Below are 13,673 nucleotides of genomic sequence, written 5' to 3'. Positions count from 1 at the left end.
AACTAAATATTTGAGTATTTACTTTATTTGATCGTGTTCAGGAATTGAACTAGGGTCGCATCGTTACAATGCAGATAGTTTACCGCCAAGCCATTGACTTCCTTTATGAATATAAAAAGTAAAGAAACCATTATGATAAGGCGGGTTTTTTACCTTTTAATAACGCTTAGAAAAAGGATAATTATTCAAAACTCCCGCGGAAACTATACAGGGTCTTTTTTTTTTGCTCGGAAAAGTGTTTTTTTTTCAAAAACTATTTATAGTACCGATTTCAAATTTGGAAGGTCAATTCTCTATACCGGGGGACATCAGTTTGAGAAATTTGAGCGTTTTCGGTAATGTTTTTCACCAATTTTGAAAAATTATTTTTCGACCACTAGGTGCGAGATAAAAAATTTCTATTATAAAGTTGTAGGCCGTCATCGAAAACCCTTAAAAATTGTTCACTCGACGAAAAACAATTTATTTATCAGTGAAAATTCGAGCTTGAAAAATTTACAAGTTGGTGAAGCCAAATTACGATTGTTTGAAACGATAATTGAAACCGAATTACCTAATCCAGTTGAAACTTTGGTTAAAAAAACGACCGGATTTAAAAAACACGAGGCTATAGGTCAATCCTAAACATGCATTGGGTATTTAAAGGAAAACTTTGGGAGATTATTATCAGTGTTTGATAATATTTCGAACAATGCCTCGTTATTCAGTAGCTGAGCGTACCGAGATAGTTGCCATTTACTATGGAGAAGCAGCGCAAAACCTTAGAAGAGTGACTGAAATCTTCGCAGAAAGACATCCAAATGGAGCACCATCTGTAAATACAGTAAGACGAGCAATTCACGATTTCAATCAATTTGGTCACTTGCAACCTAGGTTTCGCGGATTGGGTCAACCGGATTTAGACTTCGAGAACAATGTACTCGCGTACTTTGTGGCATATCCTCGTCACAGTTGCGCTAACGCCGCTGCTGATTTGGGTTGTTCTGCAAATCGTGTGTGGAAAATTCTTCGTAAGAATCGCTATCACCCATACAGAGCTACGCTCCACAAAGGACTAATTGACGGAGACCATCAAAGACGTTATGAATTTAGCAACTGGTTACTAAATGCTGTCCAAGAAGATAGACAATTTTTGCGCCATGTTTTGTTCTCCGACGAAGCGTCATTTTCTAGAGATGGGCCCTTTAATCATCAAAACAGCCATCTTTGGTCTGACATCAACCCACATTGGGGTTTTGAATATCATCACCAGGTTCAATTTGAACGGGTCAATGTTTGGGTTGGACTTGTTGGAAACCGTTTGATTGGTCCCTTTTTCCTGCCGACGAACCTCAACGGCCAAAGGTATTTACATTTTCTACAGAACGAACTGAGTGACGCAATCGACGACCTTCCATTGGCTGAAAGACGTCAGTTGTGGTTTCAGCAAGATGGCGCCCCTCCGCATTTTTCCCGGCAAGTAACTGAGCACCTCAACAACGAGTTTCCTGAAAGGTGGATAGGGAGAAATGGTCCAGTGCATTGGCCAGCAAGGTCACCTGACCTAACACCGCTGGATTATTTTCTCTGGGGATTCGTTAAAGCAAAGGTATACGCCACGCCCATTGAAACTAGGGAGGAACTCATTAGACGAATAATCAGTGCTTGCCGAGACGTCACACCAGAAATGGTAGAGAAAGCGTTTGAGAACTTAATTGTCCGCGCACAAACCTGTGTTGCAGCCAATGGTGATATTATTGAAAATGTTTTGTAAAAATTTATGTGAATAAAATATCTGCATTTAAAAACCAAACGTGTACATTTTTTCAAGTGTGAAAACTCTACTACGTTTGTATTAGACTTGTTCCCTTTTCAATTATCGTTTCAAACAATCGTAATTTGGCTTCACCAACTTGTAAATTTTTCAAGCTCGAATTTTCACTGATAAATAAATTGTTTTTCGTCGAGTGAACAATTTTTAAGGGTTTTCGATGACGGCCTACAACTTTATAATAGAATTTTTTTATCTCGCACCTAGTGGTCGAAAAATAATTTTTCAAAATTGGTGAAAAACATTACCGAAAACGCTCAAATTTCTCAAACTGATGTCCCCCGGTATAGAGAATTGACCTTCCAAATTTGAAATCGGTACTATAAATAGTTTTTGAAAAAAAACACTTTTCCGAGCAAAAAAAAAGACCCTGTATAAAAGTAATAATATAGCGCCACCGTGTGGAGAACTATCAATCAAACCGGGTAAAAAATATAATCTCTTCAACTTTTCGAACTGTAGTCAAATCTTGACGGGTCTAAAAATCATGAAATAAACGTTTATCAGTGGCGGATTTACACATTTCCCAAAAGTAGGCTGTTCACATTTTGCCGCCCTTACCTTTACAATTGTCAGTTCCCATTTTTTTTTACAATTCAACAACTTGGTTGAAAGTGCGCAAGAAATAGTTTTTGGGTATCTATTTTTTTTAATTAAATAGACTAACACCTTAGGCACCACCACAGGCCCCAAGTCGCAAACGACTTTTATTGCCTTATTTACGAGTGGCCCTTCATGCCACGCGAGCTTACCGTCAGCTCCCTACACTGACTATTACCGTTAAACTCCGCAATTTTCCGGGTTTTAAAAAACCCGTTTTTTTTCATAAAACCCGGATACATCGGGTTTTATTGAGTTTTTTGGGGTTTTATTAAAATTTTGAGTGGTTTTTTTTGGTATGGGTTTTTTTATTTCGAACCCTGCTTACAATAATTTAAAAAAATAACAAATTGAATGAAGCTATGAAAGTTTCTTACAATACCTAAAGTGCACATGTGATACTGATTAAGCTTTTTTAATTTTTAAGAGAATAAAATTGTTTACACGTGTTTGAATTTTCGGTAAAGAATAGAGATAATAACTACAAAGGTGTTAAAAATATATTTTGGTTTAGTTTTACTTTCGGGCGTTTCGGTTATGTAAAATTTTCGATTTCGAAGGTTAATTCGATATGAATAGTGAATAAACTTGGTTAACAATAACAAATACCTATATACAGGGTCTTTTTTTTTGCTCGGAAAAGTGTTTTTTTTTTCAAAAACTATTTATAGTACCGATTTCAAATTTGGAAGGTCAATTCTCTATACCGGGGGACATCAGTTTGAGAAATTTGAGCGTTTTCGGTAATGTTTTTCACCAATTTTGAAAAATTATTTTTCGACCACTAGGTGCGAGATAAAAAATTTCTATTATAAAGTTGTAGGCCGTCATCGAAAACCCTTAAAAATTGTTCACTCGACGAAAAACAACTTATTTATCAGTGAAAATTCGAGCTTGAAAAATTTACAAGTTGGTGAAGCCAAATTACGATTGTTTGAAACGATAATTGAAAAGGGAACAAGTCTAATACAAACGTAGTAGAGTTTTCACACTTGAAAAAATGTACACGTTTGGTTTTTAAATGCAGATATTTTATTCACATAAATTTTTACAAAACATTTTCAATAATATCACCATTGGCTGCAACACAGGTTTGTGCGCGGACAATTAAGTTCTCAAACGCTTTCTCTACCATTTCTGGTGTGACGTCTCGGCAAGCACTGATTATTCGTCTAATGAGTTCCTCCCTAGTTTCAATGGGCGTGGCGTATACCTTTGCTTTAACGAATCCCCAGAGAAAATAATCCAGCGGTGTTAGGTCAGGTGACCTTGCTGGCCAATGCACTGGACCATTTCTCCCTATCCACCTTTCAGGAAACTCGTTGTTGAGGTGCTCAGTTACTTGCCGGGAAAAATGCGGAGGGGCGCCATCTTGCTGAAACCACAACTGACGTCTTTCAGCCAATGGAAGGTCGTCGATTGCGTCACTCAGTTCGTTCTGTAGAAAATGTAAATACCTTTGGCCGTTGAGGTTCGTCGGCAGGAAAAAGGGACCAATCAAACGGTTTCCAACAAGTCCAACCCAAACATTGACCCGTTCAAATTGAACCTGGTGATGATATTCAAAACCCCAATGTGGGTTGATGTCAGACCAAAGATGGCTGTTTTGATGATTAAAGGGCCCATCTCTAGAAAATGACGCTTCGTCGGAGAACAAAACATGGCGCAAAAATTGTCTATCCTCTTGGACAGCATTTAGTAACCAGTTGCTAAATTCATAACGTCTTTGATGGTCTCGGTCAATTAGTCCTTGGTGGAGCGATTCTTACGAAGAATTTTCCACACACGATTTGCAGAACAACCCAAATCAGCAGCGGCGTTAGCGCAACTGTGACGAGGATATGCCACAAAGTACGCGAGTACATTGTTCTCGAAGTCTAAATCCGGTTGACCCAATCCGCGAAACCTAGGTTGCAAGTTACCAAATTGATTGAAATCGTGAATTGCTCGTCTTACTGTATTTACAGATGGTGCTCCATTTGGATGTCTTTCTGCGAAGATTTCAGTCACTCTTCTAAGGTTTTGCGCTGCTTCTCCATAGTAAATGGACGGTGAGCGTTAACGGATGCATTTGCGGTTTGGTTTGGATGGTGTTTTTTCGCTCACCGTCGTGACGGTTTGGTGTATTACGTTTTTGTAATGTTTATGCGTAGGTTGTGAGTGTTGAATTTGTTGTGTTTGTGTTCTGATGGTTGTGCATGTTGAGTCTGTTGTGTTTATATGGGCGTTTTCTCTCCAACTTCTTCTTAATGACTTTGAGACGGACCGAGTGCTGAGTGTAATGCTACCTCTCAACGTCCAATGGCAGGGTTTCCACCAGTTGTACACGGTATTCGTCTTAGTATCAATTTGCGATCGCATCGGGCGGGATTTGAACCCGAGATCTCCTGATTGACAGGCGGACGTTCTACCACAGAACCACCGACACTTGTTACGCCTTATTGAAAATTAGACCTTCAGCTTTATCGGAAGCGTATTTATTAGAGTACGAAATTTTGGTTTAATTGAAATAGAATTGAAATTGAAATTATTGCATCGAAGAAATTCTAATTTAGCGTTTCTCTATTGATTAAAAACAAATGCGCCACCCAGGTTTCGAACCCAGACCATTCGGCTTGGCAGTCGAGCGCTCTACCACAGAACCACCGATAGCTGCTTAGATTCACTGAAATTAAGACAGGCATCGTAAGCATAATAGGTAATAAAGTCTTTTTTTATTAATGAATTTATGAAGGCCTAATCTGGTATTTTTTAAAGGTTAAATCTTGTTTTAGCGCAGTCAGCCGAGATTAGAGGGTTAAAGGGTAGACCCTGTGGGTGGTCCACTTTCTTAACGACCTATATATAGTTCTGTTAATTCAAAGGAGATAATTTAACGTTAATTGCTTTAAAAGCTGGCGGTTAGTCAAGTGGCTCTCTGTGCTTTGTTGATGGTAAGGTTTTTGCTTCTTGTAAATACATTTGGTGTGGATATTTGGATATCTACGATTTCTAACGCAGTCAATGATTTCTTGGGTGTGCGAGTCATTATATGATATTGGAAATTGGACGGCATTGGTCTTTTTCATGTGGTATGCGTCACAACGTCAACAGGAAGTGAACGAGTCGTCCACTACCAGATATCTACGGTATCTTCATCAAGGGCGAGTGTTGAAATAAAATGAGCGTTAAAGATGCGGCAAGTATTTCGTAAGCGAGTAATTCCAAAAAGCCTCTGTAGATATTTCTTTCATTAAAATTTGCTTCGTATTATATTTAACTGATAAACTTGTTCTGTAAAAGGGTTTAATTCAATTGTGCATTGTTATAGTACGTCTAACTTACTGTTGTAACTACTTAACTTATGATATTCTGAATAAATTAAAATTGGTCGTTTCGTCTCAATTATTTTAATTATATTTAAAATTTTATACCGGGCGGGATAGAAATGGGTTAATATTTTTAACAAATAACTCTAAATTGCGGAGATATATCTTTAAGGGTTATCTCGAGAAATTAATACCACTAGGGACAATTCTACCGAGGAGAGGTATATTTTGGCTTGCCAACTTGTTTAAATTAAATTAAACAACTTCCCAACGCTGCCACTGCGCCAACTAAAAAAATTTGCTTACCTAATAGTCCTAGAATTTTTTGCACCCCAAAAAACCCTCGCGCCCGTACGCAGTTGCGTACCCTGCGTACCCTATTTCGCCACCCCTGACCAGTAGTCGGACTTGTATGAGTGGGGGGTAGTGTAAAATATATATGCCGCAATTGTGTTCTCTTCTCACTCATACAAAGTACAGGCAGAGACGCAGAAGCCGATTACTGGTGGTGGGCCGGGAACTGGGTGTTTTAGCATAGAGCTTAGAGAACTTATAGAAATTTGCGGTACGTTGAATGTACAATGAAATTGAAAAGGGAAAAGTCACCGGAAAATGTATTTAGTTGCAATACATCAGAAAACCGTCTCACAGAAATCTTTTTGATTTCTGTGAGACGGCTAAAAAAATTCGGTCCCCAAATTTGGCGCCCCTAAAATCTGCCGCCCTAGGCTCCAGCCTTTTCAGCCTTATGGTAAATCCACCACTGACGTTTATAAAGCCGTTGCCGTTAATCTGGAGATTAGTCTTTCTTAGTTCTTGGCGGTCAGACGAACTACTACAGGACGGGGTCCTGGTGTCGGTCAGAAGTTATGAGGTAACTTTGCGGTTTTAATTAGTATGTTCGGTCTTCGGTCAAGAAAAGAGTTAAATTGTGTTTCGCGTTTGGAACGTGAGCGAATGGACTTAAGTGTATGAACAGTGCGTGTTTAAGACTGAAAGTGTTAAAGTAATTGTGAACTAACTCAAGTCAGCTGTAAGATAAAATTGACTGTTTTGTTTTTTGAATTGGAATAACCTAATTATACCCTTGAAATTATCAACTCAACCTGTGAGGCTAATTAAGTAGATTGGAAGATATTAGTAGCGAACAGCTCTCAGCTGTTAATTAAGACAAGAGTTTATAGTAAGGTAGTTCGAATTTAGTTAAAATTACTCAGTATAATTTATGACATTTACTTAAGTGTAAGTGTGTTTTGGTTTATTTTTCAATCACGATGAACTAAGACAAATCTAGTCTTGGACACTTAAGTACCAGTTCTGTACAATTACGTAGGAGGGATATTTATTGTTGGGTTATTGATGAAAGTTAAATCTAGAACGTTCCATAGACTGTTCTGAATAAAAATAAACATTTATAATTTTGCATAATTCTGGTTGCCATTTTATTTCTAATCACTCGCCCACAACATTAAATTTCTGGCAATCCCGAAACAACTAAATTTGCGATATAACGGCGACGGGAAATTATTCTCGTAAATTTATCGCGCGGCCTTGGGGAATATTATTTTAACAAAATTTCGATAAACTATCGTTTAATTAAAATCGGCCCGATTCCGTTAAAATTATAAACCAAAAAGCGAACGGTCGTTATAATACCCTCTTTAGCTATTTCTTTCATTAAAATTTGCTTTGTATTATATTCAACTGACAAACTTGTACTGTAAAAAGGGTTTAATGCAATTGTGCCTAACTCACTGTTGTAACTACTTAACTTATGATATTCTGAATAAATTAAAATTGGTCGTTTCGTCTCAATTATTCTAATTATAATTAAATTTTATACCGGGCGGGATAGAACTGGGATAACATTTTAAACAAATAACTCTAAATTGTGGAGATATATCTATAAGGGTTATCTCAAGAAATTAATACCACTAGGGACAATTCTTCCGAGGAGAGGTATATTTTGGCTTGCCAACTTGTTAGTTCCACATCGAGAGAGAGAGAGAGAGAGAGAGAGAGATATATATATATATATATATATATATATATACAGAAGTTTGCGCCGCCGCTAAACACCGCCGCCGCCGATAATCTTGAAAGCGCCTATCACGCCGCCGCCGATTGCTCGAAAATCGGTGCTCGCCGCCGCCGCCGCCGCCGCCGATACAAAGAATGGCGCGCCGCCGTTTCTTTTTTTTCTTTATACACTTTTTTGTTATATTAAGCTTGGTTTTCATTTACGCGAAAATAAGTACATTTGAACACGACGTTGAACGTCAAATATGGTTTTCCGATTTCGGTCGACGCAGAGTAATAGCATTTTCACTGAGCGTCAATAGATTCCAGCATTGCTATCTTGTATATAGAGTCACTTATATAACCAAGGCTTATCCACATTTTAATTATCTTTAAATTTGAATGTTGCTTGGTTTATCGATATGTTTTCTAAAATTGCATTATAATAATCAGTGGCGGACTGGGTCTAATGTTTTTTGGTTGCTAGGAGACTAAGGGTCCCAGCTTTAACAACTATAACGCAACCATGTTTACGGAGGCCCCTTCATGAACGGTCCATGGGATCCACGCCCATAGAAATCTCATAGGTAACTAGAATGCGGCCGCCTACGGCCGAGCTTGACGCCAGTTCGCCTTGAACCTTCAGCCAATGAGAGGCCGTAGAGTGCTTCGGCCAAGGAGGATAATAATCCTCCTTGGATCCGCTACTATAGCTGAAGATAGGTGACGTCATTCTCTCTGGTGACATTAAATTCTTGGCAGAACCACTATTTGAGCTCTGGTTGGCTGAGATCTGGCTATCGTCTGCCACGGCGTTTGGCCCATTTGCCAGTTACACGGAAGCATTCTAGTTACCTATGAGATTTTTATGTCCACGCCATCGGGCAGGTTACCTCTATGGCCAATCCGAGACTGATAATAATTTTTTAGTGGAAATTCAATAAATGAAGCATTTGATATACTGCATTTTAGACGTCCAATACGTTTATAAAATCACATCATAGTATCTTAAATTATATTTAAATGGAAAATAACATATCAAAATAGCAATATGTATGTTCACCGTGCGATGATAACCTTTGGCAGCAAAAATGATATTATTCGTAACTCGGATTTATTTCTGATTGGAAGGCTTAGAGCGTCAGTGGCGTAGCCAGAATTTCGTCAAAGGGGGTCCAAGAATGTTAATATTAAGAGGGGTGTCGAGAAGGGAGTGTCAATTAAGTATAGTCAAGGTAGGCCCAGGGGGTTGACATTGAACTATCCTTGTCTACGCCACTGCAGAGCGTTATCGTGGAGCACGACCAAAAAAATAAAAAGCCAATATCGAGCCTTCATCCGAATTTCGACCCGGCATAACTGCAAATAATTTTGGATGTCGTTTGACGTCAGGCCAGTGGCCTACCTCGGAAGGACCATGGACTAATTAATGTGCTTCGCACATAAAAACATTAAAACAAACGTTTTACAAATTGTGCCAGACCCACGAGTTTTCCAGCTGCTGAGCTACATTTGTATTTTCCCTCCCCTCACCCCTTTTCCTTCTTCCCCGGTTATCATTAGTTAGTTAGTTCCTAACTCCGCCAGAGCACACATTTAACAATCGCCCGAAACAAATATTCGGGAACGGGGCGTCCCTGTGCGAAGTACATTAATTAGTCCATGGAAGGACTAGTACGAGTGGGTATTTGCCCGTGCCCTTCTGGTCGCGTGTTTTTTAATCTGTCGCTACAAGAAATAGCTCTAAAATTTATACAAACGTCGGCGTATGCCGCCGCCGCCGGTATATTTTGGGTCAAACGCCGCCGCCGACCCATATCAGATCGGCGCAGGCCTCTATATATATATATATATATATATCGAAGTGGGACTATTGCTATGGATGGATTGTCGTTAAGTGTTGTTTGTTTGTTTGTTTGGTGTGGAAACCAACGACACGGTAGATGGAGCTGCGAAAAATAAATCATATAAATTATTTTATTGGCGGCGCCGGGACTCGAACCCAGATAGCCGCTGGTCACGTAATCTCCAAAAACCGACGACTATACCAACCAAGTTACGCCGCTCTGTTCAAATTTCACGCGGGGGGTTTTGTCTAGTTAAGTTGTCGCAATTATCGTTCCTTTTTCAGCGTTATTTTACGTATATTTACGGAGTTTTAGGGTCAAGTTAACCTCAAACTTCGCCTCCCCCGCCCCAATTTCGACCCCCTTATCGAAACCGTGTATGGTCAAAAGTAATAAACAAGGGTTGCACTTTCTTATCGAAACCGTGTGTGGTTAGAAGTAACAAATAAGTGTGGCACTTTCTTATCGAAACGGTGTACGATCAGAAGTAATAAGTAAGTGTGGCACTTTCTTATCGAAACCACGTATGGTCAAAAGTAACAAATAAGTATGGCACTTTCTTATCGAAACCGTGTATGGTCAGAAGTAATAAATAAGGTTGGCACTTTCTTATCGAAACTAGAGGTGTCAATGAGCGAGCTGAGTCGAGTTTTCTAGCTTGGCTCGAAAATTGCTCGGCTTGGTTATGTCCCGACTCGATATGCGCTCAGCTCATTTATGGCTCGCTTCGACATAGGCTCGATTAAAACTGACTCGGCTCGAGTTCGGCTCGGGTGACGTTTTAGCTCGCCGAGCCTTATTTGAGTTGCGCTCGACTCATGTATAGCTTGATTCGTTTAAGACTCGTCTCGTCTAAGGCTCGCTCAAAACATAACTCGCTCGAAACGGTTTCCGAGTAAAATTGCTCGGTTCGATTCGGGCATCGCTCATTGAACCGAGCTAGTTCGTGAAAATAAATAAACACTTAAACACCTAAATGTAAGGTAAACTAATTATTATACTGCTAATTATTGTCAGCCGAATTCAAAAATACTTTAAAATAAAACTGAGTACAGAGTAGTGAGACCCTTGCAGGCTCTTCGTTTATAAAAACGCGAATAAGTAAAAAAGAGAGTCACTATACTGGGGGAAAACTAAAAGTTTTATTATGGAATAATACGCGGTATATATGTATCGGCAATCTCGTGACCTTGAAGTCCTATCGACCGGTACACCGCGTATTATTACCTAACGTAGTTGTTTCTTCGGTTATTGCGTGGTTTTTCTTGTTCGCGCTGTTTATCAGAGCCAACCGAATGTTTCAGAATGGTGATGGCCCCGATTAAAGCGCTTACGCTATTTCAGCATGTAGTTACTTACAAATAAAGTACTATTATTTTGAACCTCAAATCAGTGCAAATGCAGTCCGAGTAAAAAGACAGTTAAATGAAATAAGGCAAGGTAAAAATCCACCGAATATTAAAAATAGAAAGAAGTTAGACATTAAGTTGCCATTTTTAAAGTAAAATCAGGAAGAATTGTCGATGCCTAAATTTAATTTTTACAATGAACTAGTGTTTTTTTTTTGGTTCAAAATCGAAACTAGTTCAATAAGAACATTTTAATAATATTTTAAAATATTTTAACAAGCTTCAGACAACCAAGAATTGCTATATAAATCGATTTAGGATAAACGGTGGTTGGAGTTCTTTATTCTCTTCAGATTCGGCAAATAAGGCCGCTTAACTCAGGGCCAGACTGACGTTTAGGGCAAGAAGGCGATGGCTCCTCGCGCCTTTTCTCAAGAAACAGTTTGCCGACCTAGTTCAGAACTAGGAACTCTACGTCCGACTAAGGCAACTTTACACCGCACCTTTACGTAACCAGTCCAGCCTTAGCTAAACTAATGAAATGTATAAATTTAATTTAATTCTTAGCTTGTGGTTCGATTTGCTCGTCAAGAAACTAGATCGACTCGTTGCTCGCTCGATATGACTTTGGCTCAGCTCACGACTCGGCTCGTTTTCCGCTCTAAAACTCGGTTCGATAATTTTTAGCTCGATTCGACACTCGACTTGTTTACTGCTAGCTCGACTCGCTTCGATTCACATTGAGCCGGGCGGAGTTGTGAGCCCTCATGAACTGGCTCGGTTCGTTGACACCTCTAGTGTACTCTGTTAACATTGATATAGAGTATATGACAAAAGACTGGCCCGGGACGGGGAAGTCCGTCGTGCAAGGAAAGCAGCCAAAAAAACCACCTGTTCGCCTCAGTGATAACTTAGCTCCAACCAACACAATAAACATAAGCTTAGTTTCTAGGAATTCTACAAAAGGGGGCATAAAGTGAGAAACTGGATTTCTTTAATACGACTTCAACCGTTGCAACGCTTAAACGAAGGGAAATCCCAGCGGAGCTGAAGTCGAAGCGTAAACCATCGTACCAGTCACTACTTTGAATAGAGAGCGTCCTGGGGATTAGGGTTTTTTCTTTTTTACTCCTTGTCCCTTTTGCGAAATCACGTGATATCAGTGACCACTGATCGCAGAGAAAGGACCTAGACCTTCGGTGGTCGGACTTGTCCCAGATAACGCGCGTTTCTTCATTTCGTTTTCTGCTCCTGAACAAACAGGTAGTTCTCAATTTCGATTATCTCCCAGTCAAATTTTTTCTAAGTCTCTTCCGAGACTAACTTTGCCAATACAGCCTTTTTAAAGGCTATTTAGCTGTTTTAAGCTAATTTTTAAACAGCCTTTTTCAAGGCTAATTAGCTATTCTAGCTAAATTATTCAAAATGCCCTTTTCAAGGCTAATTAGCTATTCTAGCTAAATTATTCAAAAAGCCTTTTTCAAGGCTAATTAGCTATTCTAGTAAAAATATTCAAACCGCTTTTTTCAGGGCTTTGATATAGCTGTTATTATTAAAGACTACATAGCTTTAACTAAGCTTTATTTTCTTAAACCTTTTTAAGGTTATTTCGCTATTAGTATATAATAGTAGCATTTTCAAATATGAGTACCAGAAAATTTTTATCTGGGTCCCAAAAATTAGAAAAATGGAAAAGGGAAGATAGTTTCGTTAGTAATCAGAAAGGTGCAATGGCACGTTTTTTGAAATCGTCGGCGCAAAGCCATAACTATAGTTCTGAGAAAAACCTAGTCAAAGAATTAGGAAAGGGTTTAGAATCCTTGGAGACTGATAACAGTCTCTGTTTTAGTAATACTGCTGAAGTTCTTCCAAACGTCAGTACTGATATGGAAATGGAACTGACTCATGAAGGAGAAATTGCAGAAGTAATTGCAAACCCCAACTCTAACCTTGCACAAAATACATCAAACAACGTGTCCAATTCAAAATAAATGGGCTTACACGCGTTGAATAACTTGGATATTAGTCTAGATAAAGATTGCCTTCCAGTTCAGCCTAAACTAAATCCTTTTCCTAAAAGATTAATTGGCGGTAAAAATCGAGCTTTCAATTCTTCTTGGTATGACAAATATCAAATGATTGAATATTCAGTTGCAAAGGATGCAGTGTATTGTTTTTGTTGCCGTCATTTTTTAGGCAGTAGAAACACTGCATTTCTAAAGGGATTTTCGGATTGGAAAAACATGGGGACACAATTCGAAGAACACTTCACTTCCAACAAATCTTCTCACCAACTAGCCTACAAAATGTACTTAGACTACATGGAATCCAAATCCCGTGGATCAATAGTTTGGCAGGTTAACGACCACCATAGACTAGACGTTATTAGAAACAGAGAGGTCCTATCTACACACGTGGAAGTTATTATTTTATGTGCCCAACAGGATTTAGCACTTCAGGGGAACACTTACACACCCGCCCAGCGTGTTTAGCTCCGGGGGTCCGAATTAAAACGTAATAATTAGATTACTTTGAAATTTAAAATTGTCAAAATTATTTAAAGCACTAAACAAGAGGCTGTTTTACACATCAATATTAATTTAATAAGTTAAAACACAACAATAAAACAGTTCAGCTTGAAATAGCGCGAAACTAGACAATGGCCACTATAGTCTTCCCACTTAACAATGGGGGAGACAAGCCTAAATAAGTAGTTGATGAATTTGGGTAAAGAGGTAAT

This window comes from Leiobunum rupestre, chromosome 1 (genome assembly GCF_980474605.1).
Source record: "Leiobunum rupestre chromosome 1, qqLeiRupe1.1.hap1, whole genome shotgun sequence".
NCBI classification, from domain to species: Eukaryota; Metazoa; Arthropoda; class Arachnida; order Opiliones; family Sclerosomatidae; genus Leiobunum; species Leiobunum rupestre.
This window is presented reverse-complemented; position numbering follows the sequence as displayed.